The following is a 13,330-nucleotide window of genomic DNA, read 5'->3' as shown; positions in this document are numbered from 1 at the left end:
GCATACCTAATATTTGCAAGGGCAAATTAATCAGTTATTATATTGCTGCTCAAACATAGAGGGCACTAGGTGTTACTAGAAGAAGAAGATATGTTCTCCCCTCTCATTAGTGCACACTGAAGTAAAAAAAATTAAAATGGAGAATTTCTAAACACTAGAGGACAAGTAATGGATCTCTGCATTCTTATTGCATCTTTTCTTATTTCCAAATATTTGACATATTTCTGATTTGAAAAGTTTAAAAATGAGTTTAGACAAAGGACACCACTGAAAATGATGGAATTTATATGAATTGTAAATGAAGATTTGCAATACTCATACTTTGAATGAAAATGGAGCTTTAAACAAAAGAAGAAATAATCAACATTAGGTCCCACCGAGATTTGAACTCGGATTACTGGATTCAAAGTCCAGAGTGCTAACCATTACACCATGGAACCCTCAACTGATCAAAGACTTCTACTGAACTGAGCTCATCTTTTAAATGCAAAGAAAAGAAATTCAATACTTTATATATATGATTTCAAGTTTCTAATAAGCTCAGGGATGCAATAGGTGTTATGTAGAATATTTGTCTAAAACCAATGATAATATATAAAAAGTAACCTATTTTTAAGGAGAAGATAAATACTAGAAACCCAAATGCCTAGGACCAATTTCAGTTGGAGCATCACCCCTTATGTTATCCTAGCATTGAATTGACAGTTTTTCTGTATTGTCATATTTGCATATCAGCCGCTTACAATTGTTTCAAGCTTTATAACAGAGGACTGCCTTTTTTTATAGACCAAGGATGAAAGTCTCTTGTGAGTTAAGTCTGATTATGACATCACAATTTGTAAATTAAGCTATAGTATGATTACAGAGTGTAGACTGAACAAAAAGTGCTTTCCTATGGATTGAAGTTTGTATTTTCTTAAGCTTTGCATTCCAAAATGTGCTAGCATTCTCTATTTCCAAAGGGCACATTAAGCTACTTCCCCATTATATATTTTTTTGTGTTAAAAGTTATTTATACACAACTTGGTAAAACATACTAAATTTAACACATAATGAATTACATCCTGGGTTTATCTTTATCAACAATCTGTAAATGGATAAGAAAGATTGTGCATTAGATTTATCAGATTGATTTTGCTTAGAATTGCATTTACTCCTTGTCTAAATTGTTTATTTTTATACTATTATTAGATGCATTAATCTTTGTTGTTGTCCTATCTAATCATTTTTTTTATTTTGCAATGTGGAAAGAAACTGGTGCATTTTTATGATACCCATGCTTCAAGTGACTCTATGGCTTAAGCTGTTCCTTGAAAAATTAAATGCTATGCAAACAAAATATGTTCTGTGCTTTGAGGTACATTTGCCAGTTTTGTGTTTGCTTCTTAAAACATCTGTGGACAGTTAGCTCAGATAGTTAGAGCGTGGCGCTCGTAATCCCACGGTCATGGGTTCGATCCTTGTATTGGCTACTTGCTTTTCTTGATGGACAAGAATGGAATAAGCTCATCGTGTAGCATGAATACTTGAAAACATAATAGACACATATATCACAAAATCTCTTCAAATCCATATCAGAAGCCAGCATGAGTGTCATCCTTTGGCTGATGAAGATTTTTCTCTACATGGCTCATTGACTTTTGTCTCAAATCGAGCAATATGGCATACCTAAGATTTGCAAGGGCAAATTAATCAGTTATTATATTGCTGCTCAAACATAGAGAGCACTAGGTGTTACTAGAAGAAGAAGATACGTTCTCCCCTCCCATTAGTGCACACTGAAGAAAAAATAAATAAAATGGAGAATTTATAAACACCAGAGCACAAGTAATGGATCTCAGCATTCTTATTGCATCTTTTCTTATTTCCAAATATTTGACATACTTCTGATTTGAAAAGTTTAAAAATGAGTTTAGACAAAGGACACCACTGAAAATGATGGAATTTATATGTTTTGTAAATGAAGATTTGCAATACTCATACTTTCAATGAAAATGGAGCTTTAAACAAAAGGAGAAATAATCAACATTAGGTCCCACCGAGATTTGAACTCGGATTACTGGATTCAAAGTCCAGAGTGCTAACCATTACACCATTGAACCCTCAACTAATCAAAGACTTCCACTGAACTGAGCTCATCTTTTAAATGCAAAGAAAAGAAATTCAATACTTTATATATATGATTTCAAGTTTCTAATAAGCTCAGGGATGCAATAGGTGTTATGTAGAATATTTGTCTAAAACCAATGATAATATATAAAAAGTAACCTATTTTTAAGGAGAAGATAAATACTAGAAACCCAAATGCCTAGGACCAATTTCAGTTGGAGCATCACCCCTTATGTTATCCTAGCATTGAATTGACAGTTTTTCTGTATTGTCATATTTGCATATCAGCCGCTTACAATTGTTTCAAGCTTTATAACAGAGGACTGCCTTTTTTTATAGGCCAAGGATGAAAGTCTCTTGTGAGTTAAGTCTGATTATGACATCACAATTTGTAAATTAAGCTATAGTATGATTACAGAGTGTAGACTGAACAAAAAGTGCTTTCCTATGGATTGAAGTTTGTATTTTCTTAAGCTTTGCATTCCAAAATGTGCTAGCATTCTCTATTTCCAAAGGGCACATTAAGCTACTTCCCCATTATATATTTTTTTGTGTTAAAAGTTATTTATACACAACTTGGTAAAACATACTAAATTTAACACATAATGAATTACATCCTGGGTTTATCTTTATCAACAATCTGTAAATGGATAAGAAAGATTGTGCATTAGATTTATCAGATTGATTTTGCTTAGAATTGCATTTACTCCTTGTCTAAATTGTCTATTTTTATACTATTATTAGATGCATTAATCTTTGTTGTTGTCCTATCTAATCATTTTTTTTATTTTGCAATGTGGAAAGAAACTGGTGCATTTTTATGATACCCATGCTTCAAGTGACTCTATGGCTTAAGCTGTTCCTTGAAAAATTAAATGCTATGCAAACAAAATATTTTCTGTGCTTTGAGGTACATTTGCCAGATTTGTGTTTGCTTCTTAAAACATCTGTGGACAGTTCGCTCAGTTGGTTAGAGTGTGGCGCTCGTAATCCCACGGTCATGGGTTCGATCCCTGTATTGGCTACTTGCTTTTCTTGATGGACAAGAATGGAATAAGCTCATCGGTGTAGCATGAATACTTGAAAACATAATAGACACATATATCACAAAATCTCTTCAAATCCATATCAGAAGCCAGCATGAGTGTCATCCTTTGGCTGATGAAGATTTTTCTCTACATGGCTCATTGACTTTTGTCTCAAATCGAGCAATATGGCATACCTAAGATTTGCAAGGGCAAATTAATCAGTTATTATATTGCTGCTCAAACATAGAGGGCACTAGGTGTTACTAGAAGAAGAAGATACGTTCTCCCCTCTCATTAGTGCACACTGAAGAAAAAATAAATAAAATGGAGAATTTATAAACACCAGAGCACAAGTAATGGATCTCAGCATTCTTATTGCATCTTTTCTTATTTCCAAATATTTGACATACTTCTGATTTGAAAAGTTTAAAAATGAGTTTAGACAAAAGACACCACTGAAAATGATGGAATTTATATGAATTGTAAATGAAGATTTGCAATACTCATACTTTGAATGAAAATGGAGCTTTAAACAAAAGGAGAAATAATCAACATTAGGTCCCACCGAGATTTGAACTCGGATTATTGGATTCAAAATCCAGAGTGCTAACCATTACACCATGGAACCCTCAACTGAGCAAAGACTTCCACTGAACTGAGCTCATCTTTTAAATGCAAAGAAAAGAAATTCAATACTTTATATATATGATTTCAAGTTTCTAATAAGCTCAGGGATGCAATAGGTGTTATGTAGAATATTTGTCTAAAACCAATGATAATATATAAAAAGTAACCTATTTTTAAGGAGAAGATAAATACTAGAAACCCAAATGCCTAGGACCAATTTCAGTTGGAGCATCACCCCTTATGTTATCCTAGCATTGAATTGACAGTTTTTCTGTATTGTCATATTTGCATATCAGCCGCTTACAATTGTTTCAAGCTTTATAACAGAGGACTGCCTTTTTTTATAGACCAAGGATGAAAGTCTCTTGTGAGTTAAGTCTGATTATGACATCACAATTTGTAAATTAAGCAATAGTATGATTACAGAGTGTAGACTGAACAAAAAGTGCTTTCCTATGGATTGAAGTTTGTATTTTCTTAAGCTTTGCATTCCAAAATGTGCTAGCATTCTCTATTTCCAATGGGCATGTTAAGCTAATTCCCCATTATATATTTTTTGTGTTAAAAGTTATTTATACACAACTTGGTAAAACATACTAAATTTAACACATAATGAATTACATCCTGGGATTATCTTTATCAACAATCTGTAAATGGATAATAAAGATTGTGTATTAGATTTATCAGATTGATTTTGCTTAGAATTGCATTTACTCCTTGTCTAAATTGTCTATTTTTATACTATTATTAGATGCATTAATCTTTGTTGTTGTCCTATCTAATCATTTTTTTATTTTGCAATGTGGAAAGAAACTGGTGCATTTTTATGATACCCATGCTTCAAGTGACTCTATGGCTTAAGCTGTTCCTTGAAAAATTAAATGCTATGCAAACAAAATATGTTCTGTGCTTTGAGGTACATTTGCCAGTTTTGTGTTTGCTTCTTAAAACATCTGTGGACAGTTCGCTCAGTTGGTTAGAGTGTGGCGCTCGTAATCCCACGGTCATGGGTTCGATCCCTGTATTGGCTACTTGCTTTTCTTGATGGACAAGAATGGAATAAGCTCATCGGTGTAGCATGAATACTTGAAAACATAATAGACACATATATCACAAAATCTCTTCAAATCCATATCAGAAGCCAGCATGAGTGTCATCCTTTGGCTGATGAAGATTTTTCTCTACATGGCTCATTGACTTTTGTCTCAAATCGAGCAATATGGCATACCTAAGATTTGCAAGGGCAAATTAATCAGTTATTATATTGCTGCTCAAACATAGAGGGCACTAGGTGTTACTAGAAGAAGAAGATATGTTCTCCCCTCTCATTAGTGCACACTGAAGTAAAAAAAATTAAAATGGAGAATTTCTAAACACCAGAGCACAAGTAATGGATCTTTGCATTCTTATTGCATCTTTTCTTATTTCCAAATATTTGACATACTTCTGATTTGAAAAGTTTAAAAATGAGTTTAGACAAAGGACACCACTGAAAATGATGGAATTTATATGAATTGTAAATGAAGATTTGCAATACTCATACTTTGAATGAAAATGTAGCTTTAAACAAAAGGAGAAATAATCAACATTAGGTCCCACCGAGATTTGAACTCAGATTACTGGATTCAAAGTCCAGAGTGCTAACCATTACACCATGGAACCCTCAACTGAGCAAAGACTTCCACTGAACTGAGCTCATCTTTTAAATGCAAAGAAAATAAATTCAATACTTTATATATATGATTTCAAGTTTCTAATAAGCTCAGGGATGCAATAGGTGTTATGTAGAATATTTGTCTAAAACCAATGATAATATATAAAAAGTAACCTATTTTTAAGGAGAAGATAAATACTAGAAACCCAAATGCCTAGGACCAATTTCAGTTGGCGCATCACCCCTTATGTTATCCTAGCATTGAATTGACAGTTTTTCTGTATTGTCATATTTGCATATCAGCCGCTTACAATTGTTTCAAGCTTTATAACAGAGGACTGCCTTTTTTTATAGACCAAGGATGAAAGTCTCTTGTGAGTTAAGTCTGATTATGACATCACAATTTGTAAATTAAGCTATAGTATGATTACAGAGTGTAGACTGAACAAAAAGTGCTTTCCTATGGATTGAAGTTTGTATTTTCTTAAGCTTTGCATTCCAAAATGTGCTAGCATTCTCTATTTCCAAAGGGCACATTAAGCTACTTCCCCATTATATATTTTTTTGTGTTAAAAGTTATTTATACACAACTTGGTAAAACATACTAAATTTAACACATAATGAATTACATCCTGGGTTTATCTTTATCAACAATCTGTAAATGGATAAGAAAGATTGTGCATTAGATTTATCAGATTGATTTTGCTTAGAATTGCATTTACTCCTTGTCTAAATTGTTTATTTTTATACTATTATTAGATGCATTAATCTTTGTTGTTGTCCTATCTAATCATTTTTTTTATTTTGCAATGTGGAAAGAAACTGGTGCATTTTTATGATACCCATGCTTCAAGTGACTCTATGGCTTAAGCTGTTCCTTGAAAAATTAAATGCTATGCAAACAAAATATGTTCTGTGCTTTGAGGTACATTTGCCAGTTTTGTGTTTGCTTCTTAAAACATCTGTGGACAGTTAGCTCAGTTGGTTAGAGCGTGGCGCTCGTAATCCCACGGTCATGGGTTCGATCCCTGTATTGGCTACTTGCTTTTCTTGATGGACAAGAATGGAATAAGCTCATCGGTGTAGCATGAATACTTGAAAACATAATAGACACATATATCACAAAATCTCTTCAAATCCATATCAGAAGCCAGCATGAGTGTCATCCTTTGGCTGATGAAGATTTTTCTCTACATGGCTCATTGACTTTTGTCTCAAATCAAGCAATATGGCATACCTAAGATTTGCAAGGGCAAATTAATCAGTTATTATATTGCTGCTCAAACATAGAGAGCACTAGGTGTTACTAGAAGAAGAAGATACGTTCTCCCCTCCCATTAGTGCACACTGAAGAAAAAATAAATAAAATGGAGAATTTATAAACACCAGAGCACAAGTAATGGATCTCAGCATTCTTATTGCATCTTTTCTTATTTCCAAATATTTGACATACTTCTGATTTGAAAAGTTTAAAAATGAGTTTAGACAAAAGACACCACTGAAAATGATGGAATTTATATGAATTGTAAATGAAGATTTGCAATACTCATACTTTGAATGAAAATGGAGCTTTAAACAAAAGGAGAAATAATCAACATTAGGTCCCACCGAGATTTGAACTCGGATTATTGGATTCAAAATCCAGAGTGCTAACCATTACACCATGGAACCCTCAACTGAGCAAAGACTTCCACTGAACTGAGCTCATCTTTTAAATGCAAAGAAAAGAAATTCAATACTTTATATATATGATTTCAAGTTTCTAATAAGCTCAGGGATGCAATAGGTGTTATGTAGAATATTTGTCTAAAACCAATGATAATATATAAAAAGTAACCTATTTTTAAGGAGAAGATAAATACTAGAAACCCAAATGCCTAGGACCAATTTCAGTTGGAGCATCACCCCTTATGTTATCCTAGCATTGAATTGACAGTTTTTCTGTATTGTCATATTTGCATATCAGCCGCTTACAATTGTTTCAAGCTTTATAACAGAGGACTGCCTTTTTTTATAGACCAAGGATGAAAGTCTCTTGTGAGTTAAGTCTGATTATGACATCACAATTTGTAAATTAAGCTATAGTATGATTACAGAGTGTAGACTGAACAAAAAGTGCTTTCCTATGGATTGAAGTTTGTATTTTCTTAAGCTTTGCATTCCAAAATGTGCTAGCATTCTCTATTTCCAAAGGGCACATTAAGCTACTTCCCCATTATATATTTTTTTGTGTTAAAAGTTATTTATACACAACTTGGTAAAACATACTAAATTTAACACATAATGAATTACATCCTGGGTTTATCTTTATCAACAATCTGTAAATGGATAAGAAAGATTGTGCATTAGATTTATCAGATTGATTTTGCTTAGAATTGCATTTACTCCTTGTCTAAATTGTTTATTTTTATACTATTATTAGATGCATTAATCTTTGTTGTTGTCCTATCTAATCATTTTTTTTATTTTGCAATGTGGAAAGAAACCGGTGCATTTTTATGATACCCATGCTTCAAGTGACTCTATGGCTTAAGCTGTTCCTTGAAAAATTAAATGCTATGCAAACAAAATATGTTCTGTGCTTTGAGGTACATTTGCCAGTTTTGTGTTTGCTTCTTAAAATATCTGTGGACAGTTAGCTCAGTTGGTTAGAGCGTGGCGCTCGTAATCCCACGGTCATGGGTTCGATCCATGTATTGGCTACTTGCTTTTCTTGATGGACAAGAATGGAATAAGCTCATCGGTGTAGCATGAATACTTGAAAACATAATAGACACATATATCACAAAATCTCTTCAAATCCATATCAGAAGCCAGCATGAGTGTCATCCTTTGGCTGATGAAGATTTTTCTCTACATGGCTCATTGACTTTTGTCTCAAATCAAGCAATATGGCATACCTAAGATTTGCAAGGGCAAATTAATCAGTTATTATATTGCTGCTCAAACATAGAGAGCACTAGGTGTTACTAGAAGAAGAAGATACGTTCTCCCCTCCCATTAGTGCACACTGAAGAAAAAATAAATAAAATGGAGAATTTATAAACACCAGAGCACAAGTAATGGATCTCAGCATTCTTATTGCATCTTTTCTTATTTCCAAATATTTGACATACTTCTGATTTGAAAAGTTTAAAAATGAGTTTAGACAAAAGACACCACTGAAAATGATGGAATTTATATGAATTGTAAATGAAGATTTGCAATACTCATACTTTGAATGAAAATGGAGCTTTAAACAAAAGGAGAAATAATCAACATTAGGTCCCACCGAGATTTGAACTCGGATTATTGGATTCAAAATCCAGAGTGCTAACCATTACACCATGGAACCCTCAACTGAGCAAAGACTTCCACTGAACTGAGCTCATCTTTTAAATGCAAAGAAAAGAAATTCAATACTTTATATATATGATTTCAAGTTTCTAATAAGCTCAGGGATGCAATAGGTGTTATGTAGAATATTTGTCTAAAACCAATGATAATATATAAAAAGTAACCTATTTTTAAGGAGAAGATAAATACTAGAAACCCAAATGCCTAGGACCAATTTCAGTTGGAGCATCACCCCTTATGTTATCCTAGCATTGAATTGACAGTTTTTCTGTATTGTCATATTTGCATATCAGCCGCTTACAATTGTTTCAAGCTTTATAACAGAGGACTGCCTTTTTTTATAGACCAAGGATGAAAGTCTCTTGTGAGTTAAGTCTGATTATGACATCACAATTTGTAAATTAAGCAATAGTATGATTACAGAGTGTAGACTGAACAAAAAGTGCTTTCCTATGGATTGAAGTTTGTATTTTCTTAAGCTTTGCATTCCAAAATGTGCTAGCATTCTCTATTTCCAATGGGCATGTTAAGCTAATTCCCCATTATATATTTTTTGTGTTAAAAGTTATTTATACACAACTTGGTAAAACATACTAAATTTAACACATAATGAATTACATCCTGGGATTATCTTTATCAACAATCTGTAAATGGATAATAAAGATTGTGTATTAGATTTATCAGATTGATTTTGCTTAGAATTGCATTTACTCCTTGTCTAAATTGTCTATTTTTATACTATTATTAGATGCATTAATCTTTGTTGTTGTCCTATCTAATCATTTTTTTATTTTGCAATGTGGAAAGAAACTGGTGCATTTTTATGATACCCATGCTACAAGTGACTCTATGGCTTAAGCTGTTCCTTGAAAAATTAAATGCTATGCAAACAAAATATGTTCTGTGCTTTGAGGTACATTTGCCAGTTTTGTGTTTGCTTCTTAAAACATCTGTGGACAGTTCGCTCAGGTGGTTAGAGTGTGGCGCTCGTAATCCCACGGTCATGGGTTCGATCCCTGTATTGGCTACTTGCTTTTCTTGATGGACAAGAATGGAATAAGCTCATCGGTGTAGCATGAATACTTGAAAACATAATAGACACATATATCACAAAATCTCTTCAAATCCATATCAGAAGCCAGCATGAGTGTCATCCTTTGGCTGATGAAGATTTTTCTCTACATGGCTCATTGACTTTTGTCTCAAATCGAGCAATATGGCATACCTAAGATTTGCAAGGGCAAATTAATCAGTTATTATATTGCTGCTCAAACATAGAGGGCACTAGGTGTTACTAGAAGAAGAAGATATGTTCTCCCCTCTCATTAGTGCACACTGAAGTAAAAAAAATTAAAATGGAGAATTTCTAAACACCAGAGCACAAGTAATGGATCTTTGCATTCTTATTGCATCTTTTCTTATTTCCAAATATTTGACATACTTCTGATTTGAAAAGTTTAAAAATGAGTTTAGACAAAGGACACCACTGAAAATGATGGAATTTATATGAATTGTAAATGAAGATTTGCAATACTCATACTTTGAATGAAAATGTAGCTTTAAACAAAAGGAGAAATAATCAACATTAGGTCCCACCGAGATTTGAACTCAGATTACTGGATTCAAAGTCCAGAGTGCTAACCATTACACCATGGAACCCTCAACTGAGCAAAGACTTCCACTGAACTGAGCTCATCTTTTAAATGCAAAGAAAATAAATTCAATACTTTATATATATGATTTCAAGTTTCTAATAAGCTCAGGGATGCAATAGGTGTTATGTAGAATATTTGTCTAAAACCAATGATAATATATAAAAAGTAACCTATTTTTAAGGAGAAGATAAATACTAGAAACCCAAATGCCTAGGACCAATTTCAGTTGGAGCATCACCCCTTATGTTATCCTAGCATTGAATTGACAGTTTTTCTGTATTGTCATATTTGCCTATCATCCACTTACAATTGTTTCAAGCTTTATAACAGAGGACTGCCTTTTTTATAGACCAAGGATGAAAGTCTCTTGTGAGTTAAGTCTGATTATGACATCACAATTTGTAAATTAAGCTATAGTATGATTACAGAGTGTAGACTAAACAAAAAGTGCTTTCCTATGGATTGAAGTTTGTATTTTCTTAAGCTTTGCATTCCAAAATGTGCTAGCATTCTCTATTTCCAAAGGGCACATTAAGCTACTTCCCCATTATATATTTTTTGTGTTAAAAGTTATTTATACACAACTTGGTAAAACATACTAAATTTAACACATAATGAATTACATCCTGGGATTATCTTTATCAACAATCTGTAAATGGATAAGAAAGATTGTGCATTAGATTTATCAGATTGATTTTGCTTAGAATTGCATTTACTCCTTGTCTAAATTGTCTATTTTTATACTATTATTAGATGCATTAATCTTTGTTGTTGTCCTATCTAATCATTTTTTTATTTTGCAATGTGGAAAGAAATCGGTGCATTTTTATGATACCCATGCTTCAAGTGACTCTATGGCTTAAGCTGTTCCTTGAAAAATTAAATGCTATGCAAATAAAATATGTTCTGTGCTTTGAGGTACATTTGCCAGTTTTGTGTTTGCTTCTTAAAACATCTGTGGACAGTTAGCTCAGTTGGTTAGAGTGTGGCACTCGTAATGCCAAGGTCATGGGTTAGATCCCTGTTTTGGCTACTTGCTTTTCTTGATGGACAAGAATGGAATAAGCTCATCGGTGTAGCATGAATACTTGAAAATATAATAGACACATATATCACAAAATCTATTCAAATCCATATCAGAAGCCAGCATGAGTGTCATCCTTTGGCTGATGAAGATTTTTCTCTACATGGCTCATTGACTTTTGTCTCAAATCGAGCAATATGGCATACCTAAGATTTGCAAGGGCAAATTAATCAGTTATTATATTGCTGCTCAAACATAGTGGGCACTAGGTGTTACTAGAAGAAGAATATACGTTCTCCCCTCTCATTAGTGCACACTGAAGTAAAAAAAATTAAAATGGAGAATTTCTAAACACTAGAGGACAAGTAATGGATCTCTGCATTCTTATAGCATCTTTTCTTATTTCCAAATATTTGACATATTTCTGATTTGAAAAGTTTAAAAATGAGTTTAGACAAAGGACACCACTGAAAATGATGGAATTTATATGAATTGTAAATGAAGATTTGCAATACTCATACTTTGAATGAAAATGGAGCTTTAAACAAAAGAAGAAATAATCAACATTAGGTCCCACCGAGATTTGAACTCGGATTACTGGATTCAAAGTCCAGAGTGCTAACCATTACACCATGGAACCCTCAACTGATCAAACACTTCTACTGAGCTCATCTTTTAAATGCAAAGAAAAGAAATTCAATACTTTATATATATGATTTCAAGTTTCTAATAAGCTCAGGGATGCAATAGGTGTTATGTAGAATATTTGTCTAAAACCAATGATAATATATAAAAAGTAACCTATTTTTAAGGAGAAGATAAATACTAGAAACCCAAATGCGTAGGACCAATTTCAGTTGGCGCATCACCCCTTATGTTATCCTAGCATTGAATTGACAGTTTTTCTGTATTGTCATATTTGCATATCAGCCGCTTACAATTGTTTCAAGCTTTATAACAGAGGACTGCCTTTTTTTATAGACCAAGGATGAAAGTCTCTTGTGAGTTAAGTCTGATTATGACATCACAATTTGTAAATTAAGCTATAGTATGATTACAGAGTGTAGACTGAACAAAAAGTGCTTTCCTATGGATTGAAGTTTGTATTTTCTTAAGCTTTGCATTCCAAAATGTGCTAGCATTCTCTATTTCCAAAGGGCACATTAAGCTACTTCCCCATTATATATTTTTTTGTGTTAAAAGTTATTTATACACAACTTGGTAAAACATACTAAATTTAACACATAATGAATTACATCCTGGGTTTATCTTTATCAACAATCTGTAAATGGATAAGAAAGATTGTGCATTAGATTTATCAGATTGATTTTGCTTAGAATTGCATTTACTCCTTGTCTAAATTGTTTATTTTTATACTATTATTAGATGCATTAATCTTTGTTGTTGTCCTATCTAATCATTTTTTTTATTTTGCAATGTGGAAAGAAACCGGTGCATTTTTATGATACCCATGCTTCAAGTGACTCTATGGCTTAAGCTGTTCCTTGAAAAATTAAATGCTATGCAAACAAAATATGTTCTGTGCTTTGAGGTACATTTGCCAGTTTTGTGTTTGCTTCTTAAAACATCTGTGGACAGTTAGCTCAGTTGGTTAGAGTGTGGTGCTCGTAATCCCACGGTCATGGGTTCGATCCCTGTATTGGCTACTTGCTTTTCTTGATGGACAAGAATGGAATAAGCTCATCGGTGTAGCATGAATACTTGAAAACATAATAGACACATATATCACAAAATCTCTTCAAATCCATATCAGAAGCCAGCATGAGTGTCATCCTTTGGCTGATGAAGATTTTTCTCTACATGGCTCATTGACTTTTGTCTCAAATCAAGCAATATGGCATACCTAAGATTTGCAAGGGCGAATTAATCAGTTATT

General features: G+C 33.0%; 8 non-coding genes across 8 annotated transcripts; all 8 read right to left on the bottom strand.

The window, feature by feature from the left end:
- Window positions 1-368: 368 nt before the first annotated feature.
- TRNAQ-UUG (transfer RNA glutamine (anticodon UUG)) lies at window positions 369-440 on the bottom strand. The gene has a single exon. It is a non-coding gene; the product is annotated as a tRNA-Gln (tRNA).
- A 1,590-nt stretch (window positions 441-2,030) lies between these two features.
- Window positions 2,031-2,102, bottom strand: TRNAQ-UUG (transfer RNA glutamine (anticodon UUG)). Its single transcript has one exon. It is a non-coding gene; the product is annotated as a tRNA-Gln (tRNA).
- Window positions 2,103-3,693: 1,591 nt separating this feature from the next.
- On the bottom strand, window positions 3,694-3,765 carry TRNAQ-UUG (transfer RNA glutamine (anticodon UUG)). Its single transcript has one exon. It is a non-coding gene; the product is annotated as a tRNA-Gln (tRNA).
- Window positions 3,766-5,354: 1,589 nt separating this feature from the next.
- On the bottom strand, window positions 5,355-5,426 carry TRNAQ-UUG (transfer RNA glutamine (anticodon UUG)). Its single transcript has one exon. It is a non-coding gene; the product is annotated as a tRNA-Gln (tRNA).
- Window positions 5,427-7,017: 1,591 nt separating this feature from the next.
- On the bottom strand, window positions 7,018-7,089 carry TRNAQ-UUG (transfer RNA glutamine (anticodon UUG)). The gene has a single exon. It is a non-coding gene; the product is annotated as a tRNA-Gln (tRNA).
- A 1,591-nt stretch (window positions 7,090-8,680) lies between these two features.
- TRNAQ-UUG (transfer RNA glutamine (anticodon UUG)) lies at window positions 8,681-8,752 on the bottom strand. Its single transcript has one exon. It is a non-coding gene; the product is annotated as a tRNA-Gln (tRNA).
- Window positions 8,753-10,341: 1,589 nt separating this feature from the next.
- Window positions 10,342-10,413, bottom strand: TRNAQ-UUG (transfer RNA glutamine (anticodon UUG)). The gene has a single exon. It is a non-coding gene; the product is annotated as a tRNA-Gln (tRNA).
- Window positions 10,414-12,001: 1,588 nt separating this feature from the next.
- On the bottom strand, window positions 12,002-12,073 carry TRNAQ-UUG (transfer RNA glutamine (anticodon UUG)). The gene has a single exon. It is a non-coding gene; the product is annotated as a tRNA-Gln (tRNA).
- Between the last annotated feature and the right edge of the window lie 1,257 nt (window positions 12,074-13,330).

The sequence above is a fragment of the Pseudophryne corroboree genome, chromosome 11 (genome assembly GCF_028390025.1).
Source record: "Pseudophryne corroboree isolate aPseCor3 chromosome 11, aPseCor3.hap2, whole genome shotgun sequence".
Lineage (NCBI taxonomy): Eukaryota > Metazoa > Chordata > Amphibia > Anura > Myobatrachidae > Pseudophryne > Pseudophryne corroboree.
Note: the sequence above shows the minus strand (reverse complement) of the source record. Positions and strands in the feature narration are given on the sequence as shown.